Genomic DNA, 17,635 nt, shown 5'->3' on the forward strand with positions numbered 1-17,635 from the left:
AGCACTGTAATAAATTGCCTAGGGAGGTTGTGGCATCTCCATCATTGGAGATTTTTAAGAGCATGTTAGACAAACACCTGTCAGGAATGGTCTAGAAGATAATACTTAGTCCTGCCAGGAGTTCAGGGGATTGGACTAGATGACCTCTCAAGGTCCCTTCCAGTCCTATGATTATATCAATTGCATTAATTATGCTATCATCATTTAATTCTTAACTGATTGTATCCTGAGTCAGCTGTTCCATGATTTTGCGCAGCATCAGTGTTAGGATATTTGGCCTATATTTATCTTTGATCCCATTTGCCCTTTATAAATATTGGCACAACCATCAGCTTTCTTCTAGTCTTCTAGAACCTGTCCAGTGTCGTAAGCTTTGTTAATCAATATAAATATTTAACAGAAATCCTCAGCCAATTCTTTTAAAATTATTTGGTGCAAGTTGTCCTGTACATTTAAAAATGTTTTACTTAGTAGCTGCTGTTTAACATCTCCCTAGTTACCATTGAAATAGGAAATATTTCATTATCACTGTAAGATATGGCTACATCATTCAGCTTCTTTCTGTGTTTGGAAATTTACATATTTACTCAACACTTCTGCCTTTCTCTATCATTATTGATGTTTATCATCTCTGTCTAGCAAAGGAACTATACCATGATTAGGATTTCTTCCTAGCATTTTACAGATAATATACCTAAAAGGTTGTACAAGGTCACTTCTAGGAGAGCCAGAATAAAATTCAAGTTTCCTTATATAGTAAATACTTACCCATTTGGCTATTTGGACTCTCAGAAACATTAGTCAAATCTATGTATGTGGCTATAATTCTGTGTAATGGGTTGACTACTCCATCCCTATGTCTACAAAGAACCATGAGATAAACAGCTGAATTGGCTCATTTCATGGTATTTCTAGTGGTAATGAACAACAAAGAGAGCTGCAGGAAGAAAAAGGATGGTTAACACAATAGAACATAAGAACGACCATACTGGGTCAGACCAAAGGTCCATTTAGCCCAGTATTCTGTCTTCTGACAGTGGCCTATGCCAGGTGCCCCAGAGGGAATGAACAGAACAGGTAATCATCAAGTAATCCATCCCCTGTCGCCCATTTCCAACTTCTGGCAACAGGGATACCCATCCCTGCCCATCCTGACTAATAACCATTGATAGACTGTTTGAAAAGTGTGAATTGGGAGTGCTTTGTTCCAGGTGGGCCTTGAGTGGGCCTGACTGTTATAAAAAGGCAGTCAGCTGCAAACCAGCTGAGCAGCGAACAGCAGGAATTTGACAGGGAGTTCGCCTGGGGAGAGCCCACAGAGACGTTCAACTTGCAGGCTCCTCTGAGTAGTTGCTGCAACAGCTGAGGAAGCTCTTAGAAGGAAGGTGATATGGATGGTGAGCGATTAGGGTGACCAGACGTCCTGATAAAATCGGGACCGTCCCGATATTTAGGTGTTTGTCCTGCGTCCCGATCGATCTTCGGTCGGGACGCTGCACTCCGCCTTTTTTTTTTTTTTTCTTTTCCTCTGCTGGCAGCACTCGGCTGTTCTCGGCTTCCCCACCCTGCTCACCCCCGACTGCCGGCAGCACTGGGCCACAGTAGGGAATTGGGAGAAGGAGCTGTTTGTGTCATTACACAGGCAGCACTCGGTTTTTGGGTTTTTTTGCTCCGCCAGTGACCCCCCCCCCTGTGTCCCGATATTTTCTTCCTGTCATCTGGTCACCCTATGAGCGATCAGCTGTTGTGACCTGCACAGGATGTGCAATGTTTGTCTTTCTTCCACAGGACAGAAGCGACTTTGTCTGTACAAAGTGCAAGTGATCTCCATATTGGAAGAGAAGATTCAAGGTCTGGAGAAACAAGTACCTGCATTGCATAAGAGAAAATGAAGATTTCCTGGACAGATGTAAGGTTATGCTTCTGCGGTCACGACATTCTGAGGAATCAGAGCAGGCTGTGCAGCGGGGACAGAAGGATGGTGAAGAAAATTGGCAGCATGTGACCTCCAGAAGAAGAAAGAGCAGCGTCCATGTACCAGCAATGCAGATACAGGTGAGCAACTGTTTTCATGTTCTCTCCACAGGTACTAATGCGGATAGTGGACTAGATGATACAGCTGAGGGAAGGGAGCAGAAGGAGACTCCACCGATTGGAAGGCATGAGATGCATTGTCCTAGGGGTGTTCCACGACCACCGCTCCCAAGAGAAGGAGGCGGGTGGTGGTTGTTGGGGACTCCCTTCTCAGGGGACTGAGTCATCTATCTGCCATCCCGACTGAGAAAACCGAGAAGTGTGCTGCTTGCCAAGAGCTAGGATTCACGATGTGACGGCGAGACTGCCGAGACCCATCAAGCCCTCGGATGGCTACCCCTTCCTGCTTCTCCACGTGCGCACCAATGATACTGCCAAGAATGACCTTGAGCAGATCACTGCAGACTCTGGGAAGAAGGATAAAGGAGTTTGAGGTGCAAGTGATGTTCTCGTCCGTCCTCCCTGTGGAAGGAAAAGGCCCAGGTAGAGACCGTCGAATCGTGGAAATCAACGAATGGCTATGTAGGTGGTGTCGGAGAGAAGGTTTGGGATTCTTTGACCAGGGATGGTGTTCCAAGAAGAAGGATTGCTAGGTGGAGACGGGCTCCACCTAACGAAGAGAGGGAAGAGCATCTTTGCAAGCAGGCTGGCTAACCTAGTGAGGAGGGCTTTAAACTAGGTTCACCGGGGGTAGGAGACCAAAGCCCTGAGGTAAGTGGGGAAATGGCATACCGGGAGGAAGCAGAGCAGGAGAGTGCAAGAGGGGAGGATTCCTGCCTCATACTGAGAAAGCAGGATGATCAGCGAGTTATCTTAAGTGCCTTTACACAAATGCAAGAAGTCTGGGAAACAAGCAGGGAGAACTGGAAGTCCTGGCACAGTCAAGAAATTATGATGTGATTGGAATAACAGAGACTTGGTGGGATAACTCACATGACTGGAGTCCTGTCATGGATGGATATAAATTGTTCAGGAAGGACAGGCAGGGGAGGAAAAGGTAGGGGAGTTGCATTGTGTGTAAGAGAGCAGTATGATTGCTCAGAGCTCCGGTATGAAACTGCAGAAAAACCTGAGTCTCTGGATTAAGTTTAGAAGTATGGGCAACAAGGGTGATGTCGTGATGGGAGTCTGCTATAGACCACCAGACCAGGGAGATGAGGTGGACGAGGCTTTCTTCCAGCAACTAACAGAAGTTACTAGATCACAGGCCCTGGTTCTCATGGGAGATGTCAATCACCCTGATATCTGCTGGGAGAGCAATACAGCGGTGCACAGAGAATCCAGGAAGTTTTTGGAAAGTGTAGGGGACAATTTCCTGGTGCAAGTGCTGGAGGAATCAAGTAGGGGCAGAGGTCTTCTTGACCTGCTGCTCACAAACAGGGAAGAATTAGTAGGGGAAGCAAAAGTGGCTGGGAACCTGGCATGCAGTGACTATGGGATGATTGAGTTCAGGATCCTGACACAAGGAAGAAAGGAGAGCAGCAGAATACGGACTCTGGACTTCAGAAAAGCAGACTTTGACTCCCTCAGGGAACTGATGGGCAGGATCCCCTGGGAGAATAACATGATGGGAAGGAGTCCAGGAGAGCTGGCTGAATTTTAAAGAATCCTTATTGAGGTTGCAGGAACAAACCATCCCAATGTGTAGAAACAATAGTAAATATGGCAGGCGACCAGCTTGGCTTAAGAGTGAAATCCTTGTTGATCTTAAATACAAAAAAGAAACTTACAAGAAGTGGAAGCTTGGACAAATGACCAGGGAGGAGTATAAAAATATTGCTCAGGCATGCAGGAGTGAAATCAGGAAGGCCAAATCACACTTGGAGTTGCAGCTAGCAAGAGATGTTAAGAGTAACAAGAAGTGTTTCTTCAGGTATGTTAGCAACAAGAAGGTCAAGGAAAGTGTGGGCCCCTTACTGAATGAGGGAGGCAACCTAATGACAGAGGATGTGGAAAAAGCTAATGTACTCAATGCTTTCTTTGCCTCTGTCTTCACGAACAAGGTCAGCTCCCAGACTGCTGCACTGGGCGGCACAGCATCAGGAGGAGGTAACCAGCCCTCTGTGGAGAAAGAAGTAGTTCAGGACTATTTAGAAAAGCTGGACAACCACAAGTCCATGGGGCCAGATGCGCTGCATCCGTGGGTGCTAAAGGAGTTGGCGGATGTGATTGCAGAGCTATTGGCCATTATCTTTGAAAACTCATGGCAATTGGGGGAGGTCCTGGATGACTGGAAAAAGGCTAATGTACTGCCCATCTTTAAAAAAGGGAAGGAGGAGGATCTGGGGAACTATAGCCTCACCTAAATCCTTAGAAAAATCATGGAGCAGGTACTAAAGGAATCAATTCTGAAGCACTTGGAGGAGAGGAAAGTGATCAGGACCAGTCAGTATGGATTCACCAAAGGCAAGTCATGCCTGACTAACCTAATTGCCTTCTATGATGAGATAACTGGCTCTGTGGATGAGGGGAAAGCAGTGGACGTGTTATTCCTTGACTTTAGCAAAACTTATGATACTGTCTCCCACAGTATTATTGCCACCAAGTTAAAGAAGTATGGGCTGGATGAATGGACTATAAGGTGGATAGAAAGCTGGCTAGATCACTGGGCTCAACGGGTAGTGATCAATGGCTCAATGTCTAGCTGGCAACCGGTATCAACCGCAGTGCCCCAAGGGTAGGTCCTGGGACCGGTTTTGTTCAATATCTTCATTAATGATCTGGAGGATGGTGTGGACTGCACTCTCAGCACGTTTGCAGATGACACTAAACTGGGAGGAGTGGTAGATACGCTGGAGGGTAGGGATAGGGTACAGAGGGACCTAGACAAATTGGAGGATTGGGCCAAAAGAAATCTGATGAGATTCAACAAGGACAAGTGCAGAGTCCTGCATTTAGGATGAAAGAATCCCATGCACTGCTACAGACTAGGGACCGAATGGCTAGGTAGTAGTTCTGCAGAAAAGGACCTCGCATTTCTAATCTTCATAGAAAGTCTGGTTTATAGTCCATTTGGCGTAGGGCTGGCAGGCTCCCTACCTGACTCCGTGTGGCTCCCTGGAAGCGTCGACATGTCCCTGCTGCTCCTAGGTGGAGGAATGGCCACAAGGGGTTTGGAGTGCAGGAGGGGGCTGCAGGGCTGGGGGTTGGGGTGCTGTGTGTGTGTGGGGCATGGGCTCTGGGAGGGGGCTTGGGGCAGGGGCTTGGGGTGTAGGAGGGGGCTTGGGGTGCTGGATCCAGGCCGCGCTCACCTCGGGCGGCACCCCACAAGCGGCGACCTGTTCTGGCTGCTCCTAGATGGAGGTGCAGCAGGCAGCTCTGCACGCTGCCCCCGTCCACAGGCACTGCCCCCGCAGCTCCCATTAGCTGCAGTTCCTGGCCAATGGGAGCTGCGGAGCCAGTGCTCAGGATGGGCGGGGGCAGCACGCCATGCCTCTGCCTAGGAGCAACTGGCACAGGTCATCGCTTGTGGGAAGCCGCCCGAGTTGAGTGCCCCCACGGATCCTGCATCCTAAGCCCCTGCCCCAAGTCCCCGCCTGAATCCTAATTCCCTCATAGAGTCCGTGCCCTGCACCCCCCCTGCATCCCAATTCTCTTCCCCAAGCCCCCTCCTGCACCCAAACTCCCACCCAGAGCCTGTGCCCCGCATCCCCTCCCCCCCCCTAGCCCCGCCCCCCCCCCCCCCGCACCCAAACTCCCTCCATCTTAATTAACCAGCATTTTTCACCTACTGGCACCTCCCATTCCCCCAGCATGCCAGATAAAAAAGCTCCTACTGTATCTTTTTTGAGATGGAGCGACCATATCTGCATGCAGTATTCAAGATGTGGGTGTACTAGAGGCAATATGATATTTTCTATCTTATTATCTATCCCTTTCCTAATGATTTCCAACATTCTGTTAGCTTTTTTGACTGCCACTGCACATTGAGTGGATGTTTTCAGAGGGATAGCTGAGTGGTTTGAGCATTGGCCTGCTAAACTCAGGATTGTGAGTTCAATTCTTGAGGGGGCCACTTAGGGATTTGGGGCAAAAACAGTACTTGGTCCTGCTAGTGAAGGCAGAGGCTAGACTCAATGATCTTTCAAGGTCCCTTCCAGTTCTAGGAAATAGGATATCTCCTTTAATTTATTTTATTATTTATAACTGGAGGGTGGTTAAGCACTGGAATGGGTTACCTAGGGAGGTGGTGGAATCTCCTTCCTTAGAGGTTTTTAAGGTCAGGCTTGACAAAGCCCTGGCTGGGATGATTTAGTTGGGAATTGGTCCTGCTTTGAGCAGGGGGTTGGACTAGATGACCTCCTGAGGTCCCTTCCAACCCTGATATTCTAGGATTCTAACTATCCACAATGACTCCAAGATCTCTTTCTTGAGTGGTAACAGCTAATTTAGACCCCATCATTTTATACGTACCATTGGGATTATGTTTTCCACTGTACATTATTTTGCATTTATCAACACTGAATTTCATCTGCTATTTTGTTGCCCACTAACCCAGTTTTGTGAGATCCCTTTGTAACTCTTTTAGTCTGCTTTGGACTTAGCTATTGTGAGTAGCTTTGTATCACCTGCAACTTTTGACACCTCACTGTTTACCCCTTTTCCCAGATCATTTATGAATATGTTGAACAGTACTGATCCCAGTACAGACCCCTGGGGGAAACCACTATTTACCTCTCTCCATTCTGAAAACTGACCATTTATACCTACCCTTTGTTTCCTATCTTGTAACTAGTTACTGATCCATGAGAGGATCAACCAGAACTGAGGAGAGCTGGATTCTATGCCTGGTTCTGTTACTGACTTCCTTTGTGATATATTAGGTATGAGGAGGTGGCCACTAATTTGGGCCTTAATCTGTCTGGCCAAATTCTACAAAGGTATTTAGGCATCTAAACCTCAGATTTAGGTGCCTGAATCCAAGTTTTAGTAGGGTTACCATATTTTGTGCCTCCAAATGGAGGACACTCCACGGGGCCCCGCCCACGCCCCAACTCCGCCCCCTCCCCAAAGTCTCCGCCCCCTCCCCTGCTTCCCGCGAACATTTGATTCGTGGGAAGCCTGAAGCAGGTAAGGGGGAGTGTGGGGGAGGAGGCGCGGCCCAGGCTAGCCCCCCGGTGGCTCCAGCCTGGGTCGGCTCGGGCCCTGGGGTGCCAGCCCCGGCCCCCGGCTGACCACCCCCGGCCCGCCCAGCACTGCCGGCCCCCGGCGGCCCAGCGCACCGCCCGGCCCCGCGATCCCGGACCGGCTCCCGGCCCCGCGGCCCAGCGCACCCCCCCACTATCCCGGACCGGCTCCCGGCCCTGCGGCCCAGCGCACCCCCCGGCGGCCCGGACCGGCTCCCGGCCCAGCGCCCCCCCCCCCCCCCCGCTACCCCGGACCGGCTCCCGGCCCGGCCCCGCACCGGCCCCGGCCAAAGAGGCCCCGGCCGAGCCCTCCCGATTTTCCCGGACATGCCCGGCTTTTGGGGATTTCCCCCCGGACGGGGATTTGAGCCCCCAAAAGCCGGACATGTCCGGGAAAATCCGGACGTATGGTAACCCTAAGTTTTAGGTACCATTACAATCCACAAAACTTCTGCTCGGATGCGGCCAAACCCTATAGACACCTAAACTGCTGCTGTAAACATTCCCTAGACATCTGAGGGGCTGTGTTTTCAAACTTTTAGCCCAGTTCTTAGAGCACTTGCCTGGGATGTGGGAGACCCAGGTTCAATTCCCCCTTCTTCCTGATAGGGAGAAAGGATTTGTGTATAAATAAAGACTCATTGGAGCAGGGGGACTGGACCAGACCCTGGGTCTCCTAGCTGGGTGCCCTAGTCACCAGACTATACTCTTTTTGTCTCAGGTCCAGCCCCCTGCCCCCACTAGCAGGACACAGTGGAACAGCTTCAACAGGACAAATTGAGGGAGCCTATACAACTTGCAATGATTATGGTGACCAGTGTAACACAGGCTTTCATCAGAGACCTTACATGGCATTATTTGGTGGGCTAGTATGTAGAATCCAGATGCAGGGGATCTTTCTAACCCTCATGTACCCCTGTGCCCTCTGCCAGTTGTCACAAAGAGCTCCCTGGATCACAGAGACCTCTGTTCAAATCCTTTTGCCACCTCAGGCAGAGGGGGGAAATTGAACATTGGTCTCCCAGGTGAGTGCTCTAACCACTGGCCTAAAAGTTATAAGGTGAGTGGCCATTTTGTGTGGAGTGAGGCCAGAAACACCTAATGTGCCTGACTCCAGGAGCGGGATTCCTGTTTGTGGACAGCTAGCAGAGATAGATGCTTCCCTACAGCCTGGACTTAGGTGCCTAGCTCTGTGAAAGGAGCAGAGCTTAGGACACAATGATCTCATCAACATCTACCATTGGTGAGCTCAGGCACCTCCCTGCCTAGCACGCTGGCTTTGTGGATCATATTCTTAGACCTGGTCTAGTCTACAATGTTAGGTTTATGTAAGTTGTCTTGTGTTGACAAATTTGTGCTTGTACTGATACATTGGCTGGAGAAAAATGTGAGTAAGTACCCTGTTATGGAGACACAGTAAAACCACCTGCCTGAACAGCATAGACCCATGGTCAACCTTCTGAGGTTGAGACAGTATGAGGGTAGACACTGCATGAGCTGTGTTGACTCTAACAGTCCTCCAGCAGCTGTCCTACAATGCCCCATTCCTTGCAACTGTGACCACTCTGGTCAAATTGTAAACTCCATGGCTCAGGGGTCATAGAAACTGGAAGCCAGCAACCTCTTTAAGCTCCCCCATGTATTTTTGAAATACTTGTGCCTGATTGCCCATCTTGGCAAGCACACCTAGCAGCTCTCTCTTGTTTTGTGTAAGTGCCCAACCAACCATGCTAACTGCACACATCAGACATGCTCCTGCCTGGAGTAGACAGGAGGTATTGGATCTCCGGGGCATGTGGGGAGAAGAGGCTGTGCAAGCTCAGCTACAGAGCAGTCATAGAAATATAGCAATCTATGAAAAGATTGCAGGCAAAGGGATATAACAGGGATCAGCACCAGTGCCATGTAAAAGAGAAGGAACTGAATCAGGCATACTGCAAGCACAGGGAGGCCAACAATCAATCGGATGCTGAGAAGCAGACCTGCTGCTTTACAACAAGATGCATGCCACCCTGCAGACCATTGTGAATACCTCGGAAGAGCCCAAGACAGAGATCCCTGCCATTGTAGAACTGATGAATGAAATTGTTTTTAATTGTTCACTTTATTAATGTAACTTCATAAGTAAAGTTTTATGACTGAAACAATATTCAGTCATAAAACCTGTTACCCCAATAATTGGCTAATTAACAATTAAGATGCTTGTTAAGAGCCATAGCTGTTCAGTCAGCTGCCTTTGTAAGTTTCACTATCAATCCAATTCCTGCTTAAATCACTAAGACTTGCACTGTTTCAGTATTGTAACTTCTGTTCACCATTTATTACACTTGCCTACAGTGTAACTTCTGTTTACTGTGTGCCATCCATTATACTTGACTATATTGTAACTTCTGTTCACTGTTTGCCATATTGTAATTCAAACCCCATTTTAAAACGCTTACTCCATTTTGTAAGGGCTTGCTGCAACCTTCATTTTTGCAAACTCTGCTGTAATCTTATTAGTTTAGTTTAGATGTGTGAATGAGGTGTATGTATGGATGATGGAATCAACCTCCAACCCCAGCCTGTCCTGATTAAATAGAGTTCAAACACCAACGGCTGAAGATGCAGACAAGAGCCCTAACAAAGTAAGAAGAATCCACCCTAAAAAGAAAAGGTACAATAAAAGGAAGATCAAAGCCCGGTCCGAGTCTGAAAGTCATGTCTGCAATTGACGGGTGATCAATCACCAAACCTGAAGGCAGCGTGACACAGCAAGACCTATAGACTCTGGATTCAAACTAAAGCCTACAAAAAGAATGGGTGAGATGGAAAACTTTGGAGGAGGGTAACATTCTGCTGCCAACATGGAAGGGCATAGGTGCATGCCCAACAGAGACCCAGCTCGTCCTTGTGCCCAGCTTTCCTGGCCAGTTAGCCTTCACAAGCTACAAACTCAAGCCACAGACTCAAGCAGGACTGGTAACTATGCAGCAGCTGCAGAACATCTGATGGATGTGTGTGTGTAAATGTGTGTGTGTATAGGTATTAGGTATAATGTGTGTGTGTATAAGGATTAAGATATTAGTTATTGGTCATACATCAAATTGTTATCATAATAAATGTGACATCTTTATCTTGTCCCCTTTAATAAGATCCTGCTAGTTTTTATTGGTATAACACCATGAACACCAAGAGAGGGGCGATGCAGTGGGCGGGTCCAGCCAGTAGAAAGTTTCAGCTGGCCTGATTGGCTGAATGTACCCCAACTCACTAATGTATCTGTATCTAAAAGCTTTAATGTAAGAGATCAATAGAAAGTTAATAACATACTGATCATTAGTATTATTACGTGGTTTATATATAGAAGAGAAATTCAAAATTACAAACATATTGGACATTACATGTCTGCCAGGTGAGGCTAAAGTTACTCCACCCTAGACAAAGAAATGTGGTAGAGCCACCTGCAAGGCATCTCCAAGGTACATTAAGAGACAAGGGAAATGCAAATTACGTGGAAGGTAATCAGGACAGCTGGGGGAGGAGATTGCAAGAAACAGATCAAATTGCATTTTAGCAAATAGCAGCAGGGGAAGAAACCAGCCTGGAGATTCCTTCACCAGGAGACACTGTGTCATCTTCCTCAGAGCTTGAATGAACATTATTTAAGGGGGTAATCTTCAGAAGAATCTATTTCAAAGGTTCACTGGATGAGAGGGGCAAAGAACCCAAGTGATCTTTCACCTAAGAAGACAAAGGAACTGAGCACTTTGGACTTTGTGGGAGATCCTGACCGAGGTGGTGGTCAGCTAATGTGCTGTATGGAAGATTGGTAAGAAAACTTCCTTGAACAAAGGCTGTAGCTTGTTTTGTTAAGTCCTAGCCTCTACAAAGTGTTTTACACTTTTATTTGCTTCTAACCATTTCTGTCCTTTGACCTGAACTCACTTAAAATCCTATTTCCTTTTGTTAATAAACTTGTTCTACTTTTAATCTAAACTAACCCCGGGCTGTGTTTGAATTCAAGCGAATGGTAACTCCAGTGAGTGGCAAGCTGTTGGGTTTTGTCTCTTTATAGGAGCAAACAAATCTGATTATTTCTCTGAGTGTTTCAAGAGAGGGATAGACACTGCAGAGCACAAGGTTTGGGTAAATTTTGGGATTGGAAGTATCTTGGGTCATCTTGGCAGGTGTAACCAGAGTGTGGCTGGGGTGTAACAAGCAGGCTGCTGGAATCAGAATTGCTGATTCAGAACTGCTTCACCCACACACTGTGCAGGCTTGTATGCTCGCTGGGAGCATCGAGACAGGAGAACCACAGCTGCAGATCCTTTTGAAAAACACTTAGGGTTACAGGGCAGGCAGTGACACAACCCCTCACTGGTCTGAATTGCACCTCAGCAGATGACAGTGTGCATGCATTACAAAGTGTAAATATAAAGATGGCACCCTGCCCACCCACAAATTAACAAGATTCAGTTATAAACTTTTCACTGTTTTTACTCATTTGAGAAGAGGTAGCAGTACAACAGAGGTTGAGTTGGCATCTGCTTTTCATTCCTCTGTTGGGTTAGGCAGGGCAGGGGAAGGGAGCATGTGGAGCAGTTTGTGTCCCTTGTATCCTCCTGAGGGATCTCAATTAAACTTTCATGGAGATACTCTGTAATCCTTTCCTGAAGGTTTCTAAGGATCGCTGCCTTATTTCTTCCTTCACGGTGTTATGCTTATAAGAAGCACACAGGATTTTTTTTCAGGGGAAAAGGCAATACGCTGCGTTTATTGAAGATACAACAATTAGCATATGCATTCAATCACACCTCCCCACACACACACAGTCCCGCCAGTCAATGTTATAGTTATTAGTCCAGAGTCCGGATCAATCTAGTGGCCAGCTAGGTTGATCACAGGTAGGTAGGAGCTGGGTTCTGTCGGTTGTGACATGATGCTCCAAGAAAATCTTGGCAGGACAAATACAAAGTTTCATGCAAGGCACCCTGTTTATATAGTGATTTTCCTTCATTGGGACCAATGAGTTTTGCACCGTCATGCTGTAATCAATTGTTGTTTGACAAGTGCTTGTTTTCTTAAATTGTCCTTCTCATTCTTTATCACAGCTATCTTGTCCCCATTGATAGGTGCCCTGTCTCATCTTTAGAGTCGTCAATCTGCCTTCATCTGACATTTCAATGGGGGAGTGTTGCAGCCTCCTGGTGCCCTTGTGTCTGTCTCTGGTTCCTCCTCGTACATCTGGCTCAGTGATGGCCTTCACACTTATCTCTTTATACGTACATTCCTCATTCACACAAAAAACAGAATTAATCTACAGAGAACATTTTAAACAGAAACATCAAGTTGCAATGCACAAGAAAACAATCCTGGCATTCTTTTACTTATTTTAAAATGCTCCTCCTCCAACTTACGTGGCTTTGGAAAGAAGACCAGTAAGTAAATAATTTGGCTTGAATGAAACAGAGATTACCTTGAGAAGGAAGGCTGGGTGCGGTCTTAGCTGGGCCTTGTCCTTGTAGAAGACCATGTATCATAGAATCATAGAATATCAGGGTTGGACTAGATGACCTCAGGAGGTCATCTAGTCCAACCCCTGCTCAAAGCAGGACCAATCCCCAACTAAAATAGTGTTTCCTAATATCCAACCTGGACCTCCCCCACTGACCATTGCTCCTTGTTCTGTCATCTGCCACCACTGAGAACAGCTGAGCTCCATCCTCTTTGGAACCCCCCTTCAGGTAGTTGAAGGCTGCTATCAAATCCCCCCTCATTCTTCTCTTCTGGAGACTAAACAACCCAGTTCCCTCAGCCGCTCCTCATAAGTCATGTGCTCCAGACCCCTAATCATTTTTGTTGCCCTCTGCTGGACTCTTTCCAATTTTTACTGATTTTGCCCCAGATCCCTAAGTGGCCCCCCTCAAGGATTGAACTCACAACCCTGGGTTTAGCAGGCCAATGTTCAAACCACTGAGCTATCCCTCATGTATGTAAGGAAGTTCCGAAGTGAGCGCCTGAATCTCGGATACCTGGTGGGCCAACGTCAGAGATTTCCCTATACCCTCCTTGGGGGGGTGTACACACACCCTGAATTTCCCCAACACGCTCCCCCTCCCCCCAGTTACATGCAGTGTTGCCTATTTAGTCACTGGTTGGAAATCTGAATTGAAATTGAAACATTAATACACACTTTAAAAGCATATACAGTATATGAGAAAATACTTGTACCCGAGAAAGCATAATGGGTTTGAAAAGCATGAACAAAGACTAGCTTCCTCATATAGCTGTTATTTATAACAATGTCGGCACATTTGTTTCGGCTATATTGACCTAACTAATATTTTCAAATTATTATTTATAAGCAAGGTCTAAATGAGCTCTCCCCTGACAGCTAGTGATGAGCCAGTGGAAAGGCTTCAGGACCAGACTCTATTTACATGAACTCACCTACTCTGCCTAGGTATCCAGCCGACAGAGCTGTGCTACCCAAGTTTTGGCTGCCGTGATTCTGAGACAACAGGTCTTCCCTGAGCGGCATCTGGAACGGGGTCGCCACTGAGAGGTCCAGCAAAGTGCTGAACCAGTTGGTTCAGCCACACTGGCACTATGTGGGTGACATTTGCCCTGTCCTGTTTGATCTTCATGAGGACCCTGGGGAGCAATGGCACAGGAGCAGGAAGGCATCCAACAGGGATCCCCTTTCCCTGCCCTTGAACAAGCAGAAGAAATGGCATTTTCTGTTGTGCCTGGACGCAAATAGGTCCACCTGGGGAGTTTCCCACCTGTGCAAGATAGAACTGACCACCGCTGGATGGAGGGACCACTCGCGGTGAGATGAGAATGTCCTGCTGAGGCAGTCTGGCCAAGCGTTCCTGACCCCTGGGAGGTGAGCGTCCACAAGATGGATGTCGTGCTGCAGACAGAAGTTCCAGAGCCAGAGCGCTTCCTGACAGAGCGCAGACAACTGTTGATATAGAAGACCGTGGCCGTGTTGTCCATTAGGACCTGAACCACACTGCTTTGTATGTGAGGCAGAACGGCTTGGCAGGATATGTGAACCGCCTTGACATTGATGTGCAGGGACTGATCGTGACTGGACCCGTGGCCTTGAGTACTGAGGTCGCCCAGGTGGGCTACCCAACCCAGATCCAAAGCCTTGAGAGACTGGGGCCGCAAAGGGGACTCCTTCCAGCACCAAAGTGGGATCTTGCCACCAGGTGAGAGATGACAGTACGCTGTCCGGAACCCTGATCACCCAGTCCATGCTGTGCGGGTTCGGGACATAGATTGACGCTAGCCGGACCATGTAAGTGCATGCTGCCATGTGACCCAACAGTCTCAGGCAGGTGTGGACGGTGGTGAGTGGTTGGGCACGCAGAGACTAGATGAGGTCCACCATGGCTTGGAATCGAGTCTCGGATAGGAAGGGTCTGGCCCGAGTGGAGTTGAATACTGCCCCAATGAATTCTATACGTTGCACTGGGGTAAGGGTCGACTTTTTGTTGTTTATTATTAGGCCCAGGTCGTGGCAGGTGAAACAGACCAGATTGAGATGCTTCCACACCTGATCCACACCTTATCAACCAGTCGTCGAGGTATGGGTAGATTTGGACTCCCTGATGTTGCAGGTAAGTGGCCACTGGCGCTATACACTTTGTGAACACTTTCAGGGCCAACAAGAGACCACAGGGCATCGCCATGAACTGGAAATGGCGCTGGCCTAACATGAAACAGAGGAAACGTTGGTGCCCCAGCAAGATGGAAATATGGAAGTAGGCATCCTTTAAATTGAGGGCAGCGTATCAGTCTCCCGGATCCAGGGAGGGAATAACAGAGGCCAGAGAGACCATATGAAACGTCAACATTTTGACAGACTTGTTGAGGCAACACATGTCTAGAATAGGTCTGAGGCCCCCTTTTGCCTTCGGAATTAGGAAGTAGCAGGAGTAAAATCCTCTTTCTTCCATGTTTTGTGGAACCTTTTCTACTGCTCCTAGGCACAAGAGGTTTTTGATCTCCTGAACGAGGAGTTGCTTGTGAGAAGGGTCTCTGAAGAGGGATGGGGAAGTGGGGTGGAAGGGTTGGTCGGCTATAAACTGCAGGGTATAGCCTAATGAGACAATGTCGAGCACCCAGCGGTCCGAGGTCATATGGCACCAGGCCAACAGGAAAGGGCGAAGGCAGTTGAGGAAGACAGGGAGCGGATCTGGTGCACTGACTGCGGCGTCGTCCTTGGGCGCACCCTCAAAATGACTCCTTTTGGCTGCCCTGGTCCCTGGAAGGACCAAGCTGGGCAGGTGGATGAGATGATGACTGGTGGCATGGCTTAAAACCCATTGTGATGCTCTGTACCTAGGGGAAACACTCTACACCCCCATGTTCATCCTTATAATATGATTGTGTGGTATCCAATGCAAAGTTTGTCATGTTGGGTGTCTTTGGAAGGCTCCAGATGCACTAAGCATTGTTGTTATAGGCTGTAATTTCATGTATATAGTTGTGAGGCTGAAAATGTGTCCTCATGGCTTAAAACAAGCCCAGGAAAAACTCCAAGAGCAGAGGGGCAGTTCACACCTCATCAGGGCATGTATGGGAATGGGACAAACCCAACCCAGCCTCACAGGAACAAAGGACACTGGCCTAGGCAGCAACAAAGGATCTGTTGGACTCTCGAGTGAGTCACCCCCCCTTCCCTTGGTCAGTTTGGGACAACGATAAGGTAATGCTCACCTGACTCTGAAGGGGGGGGTAAGCTAAGAGGGAAGAAAGGACATAATAAAAGGGAGAGATGTTTGCCATGCTCTTCCTCTCTCTTCTACCTCCATCTACAGACATCACCACTAGGCGACTGAAGCGCTGATCAAAGGGGAAAGCCTGGCTGAAGGGCAACCAGCCAGCCTGTGGTGTGAAGCATCTAAGTTTGTAAGGGCATTGAAAGTGGTTAAGATCAGCTTAGAATGGTTTTGCTTTTATTTCATTTGACCAAATCTGACTTGTTGTGCTTTGACTTATAATCACTTAAAATCTACCTTTGTAGTTAATAAATGTATTTGTTTATTCTACCTGAAGCAGTGCATTTGGTTTGAAGCATGTCAGAGACTCCCCTTGGGATAACAAGCCTGGTACATATCAATTTATTTGTTAAATTGACGAACTCATATAAGCTTGCAGCATCCAGCGGGCATAATGGGACACTGCAAGATGGAGGTTCCTAGTGTTGTGTCTGGGACTGGAGATATCGGCTAGTGTCATTCACTTGCAAGTAGCTGGGAGCAGCTTACATGCCAGAGGCTGTGCGTGAACAGCCCAGGAGTGGGGGTTCTCACAGCAGAGCAGGGTAAGGCTGGCTCCCAGAGTCAAGGATTGGAGTGACCTAGCAGATCACCAGTCCGGATAACACTGGAGGGGAACGTCACAGCCATCTTTGTCCTTTTTGTAGGAGCCGGAATGAGAGGTACCCCAAGATCTTGACAACAGTGGAGGGCAGAACAACTTTCTAGCCTGCTGAGGAGTATGCAGGCCCAAGGAGCAGACGGTGGCCCAGGAGTCTTTAAGGCAATGGAGTCTTGCATCAGTTAGCTCCAAGAATAGCCCTGTTTCCTCAAAAGGGAGGTCCTGGAGAGTAGTTTGCATCTCCTGGGACAGCCCGGAGGTCTGTAACCAGGAGCTGCACCTCATGACTATCGCAGAGGTGACCACTCTGGACACCTTGCCCTCTTCCACCAGAGTGGTGAACTCCTGCACCTGATCCTGTGGGAGGCTCTCTTTGAACTTGCTGACAGAGTCACACAGGTTGAAATTGTATCTGCCAAGTAGATCCTGATCATTAGAGATCCTAAATCGGAAGCTGGGTGTTGAGTAAATTTTTCTGCCAAATAAGTCCAATCTCTTGGCATCTTTATTTTTGGGGGTGCCACTTTGCCTGTCCCTGCTTGGCCCTTTCGTTGACAGCAGACATGACCAGGGACCCCGCAGGACAGTGCGTGTAAAGGTATTCATCCCCCTTGGCAGGGGCATAGTACTTCTTTTCTGCCTCCTTGGACATGGGCGGAATGGAAGATGGGGTCTGCCCCACCAACTTGGCGATCTTTAGGACCCCTGGGTGAACGGGCAATGCGACCCGGGCTGGGGCAGAGGAGGGAATGACATTGAAGAGGTCATCGGGTTTCTCAGCTAGCTCCTTAACCTCCAAGTTCAGGTTTGCCACCACCCTTTTAAGTAGGGCTTGGTGCTTCCTGAAGTCATTGGGGGTAGGGACTAGGTTTGCGAGGGCCCCACCATTGCCTCATCTGGGGACGATGAGGATGACTATACTGCCAGAGGGTACCGCTGGAGCCTCCCACAAAGTTGCCGCTTCGGATTTAATCCCTTGCTCCGACACCGGTGCTGGCTGTGCCGGCAGTAACTTGTGTGATGCAGCCTGGGAGGAGCAGTGGCAGTATGGTTCCAGCATAACAGCACCCTTCACGGGTTCCAGTATTGCCACTGGG

At 48.2% G+C, this 17,635-nt stretch overlaps 1 long non-coding RNA gene across 1 annotated transcript; it reads left to right on the forward strand.

Moving 5' to 3' along the window:
- The first annotated feature begins 13,610 nt into the window (after window positions 1-13,610).
- LOC117885889 lies at window positions 13,611-17,337 on the forward strand. The gene is made up of 3 exons (XR_004647866.1): window positions 13,611-14,362; window positions 14,662-14,773; window positions 16,585-17,337. It is a non-coding gene; the product is annotated as an uncharacterized LOC117885889 (long non-coding RNA).
- The last annotated feature ends 298 nt before the right edge of the window (window positions 17,338-17,635 follow it).

This window comes from Trachemys scripta, chromosome 1 (assembly GCF_013100865.1).
Source record: "Trachemys scripta elegans isolate TJP31775 chromosome 1, CAS_Tse_1.0, whole genome shotgun sequence".
In the NCBI taxonomy this organism is placed as follows: domain Eukaryota; kingdom Metazoa; phylum Chordata; order Testudines; family Emydidae; genus Trachemys; species Trachemys scripta.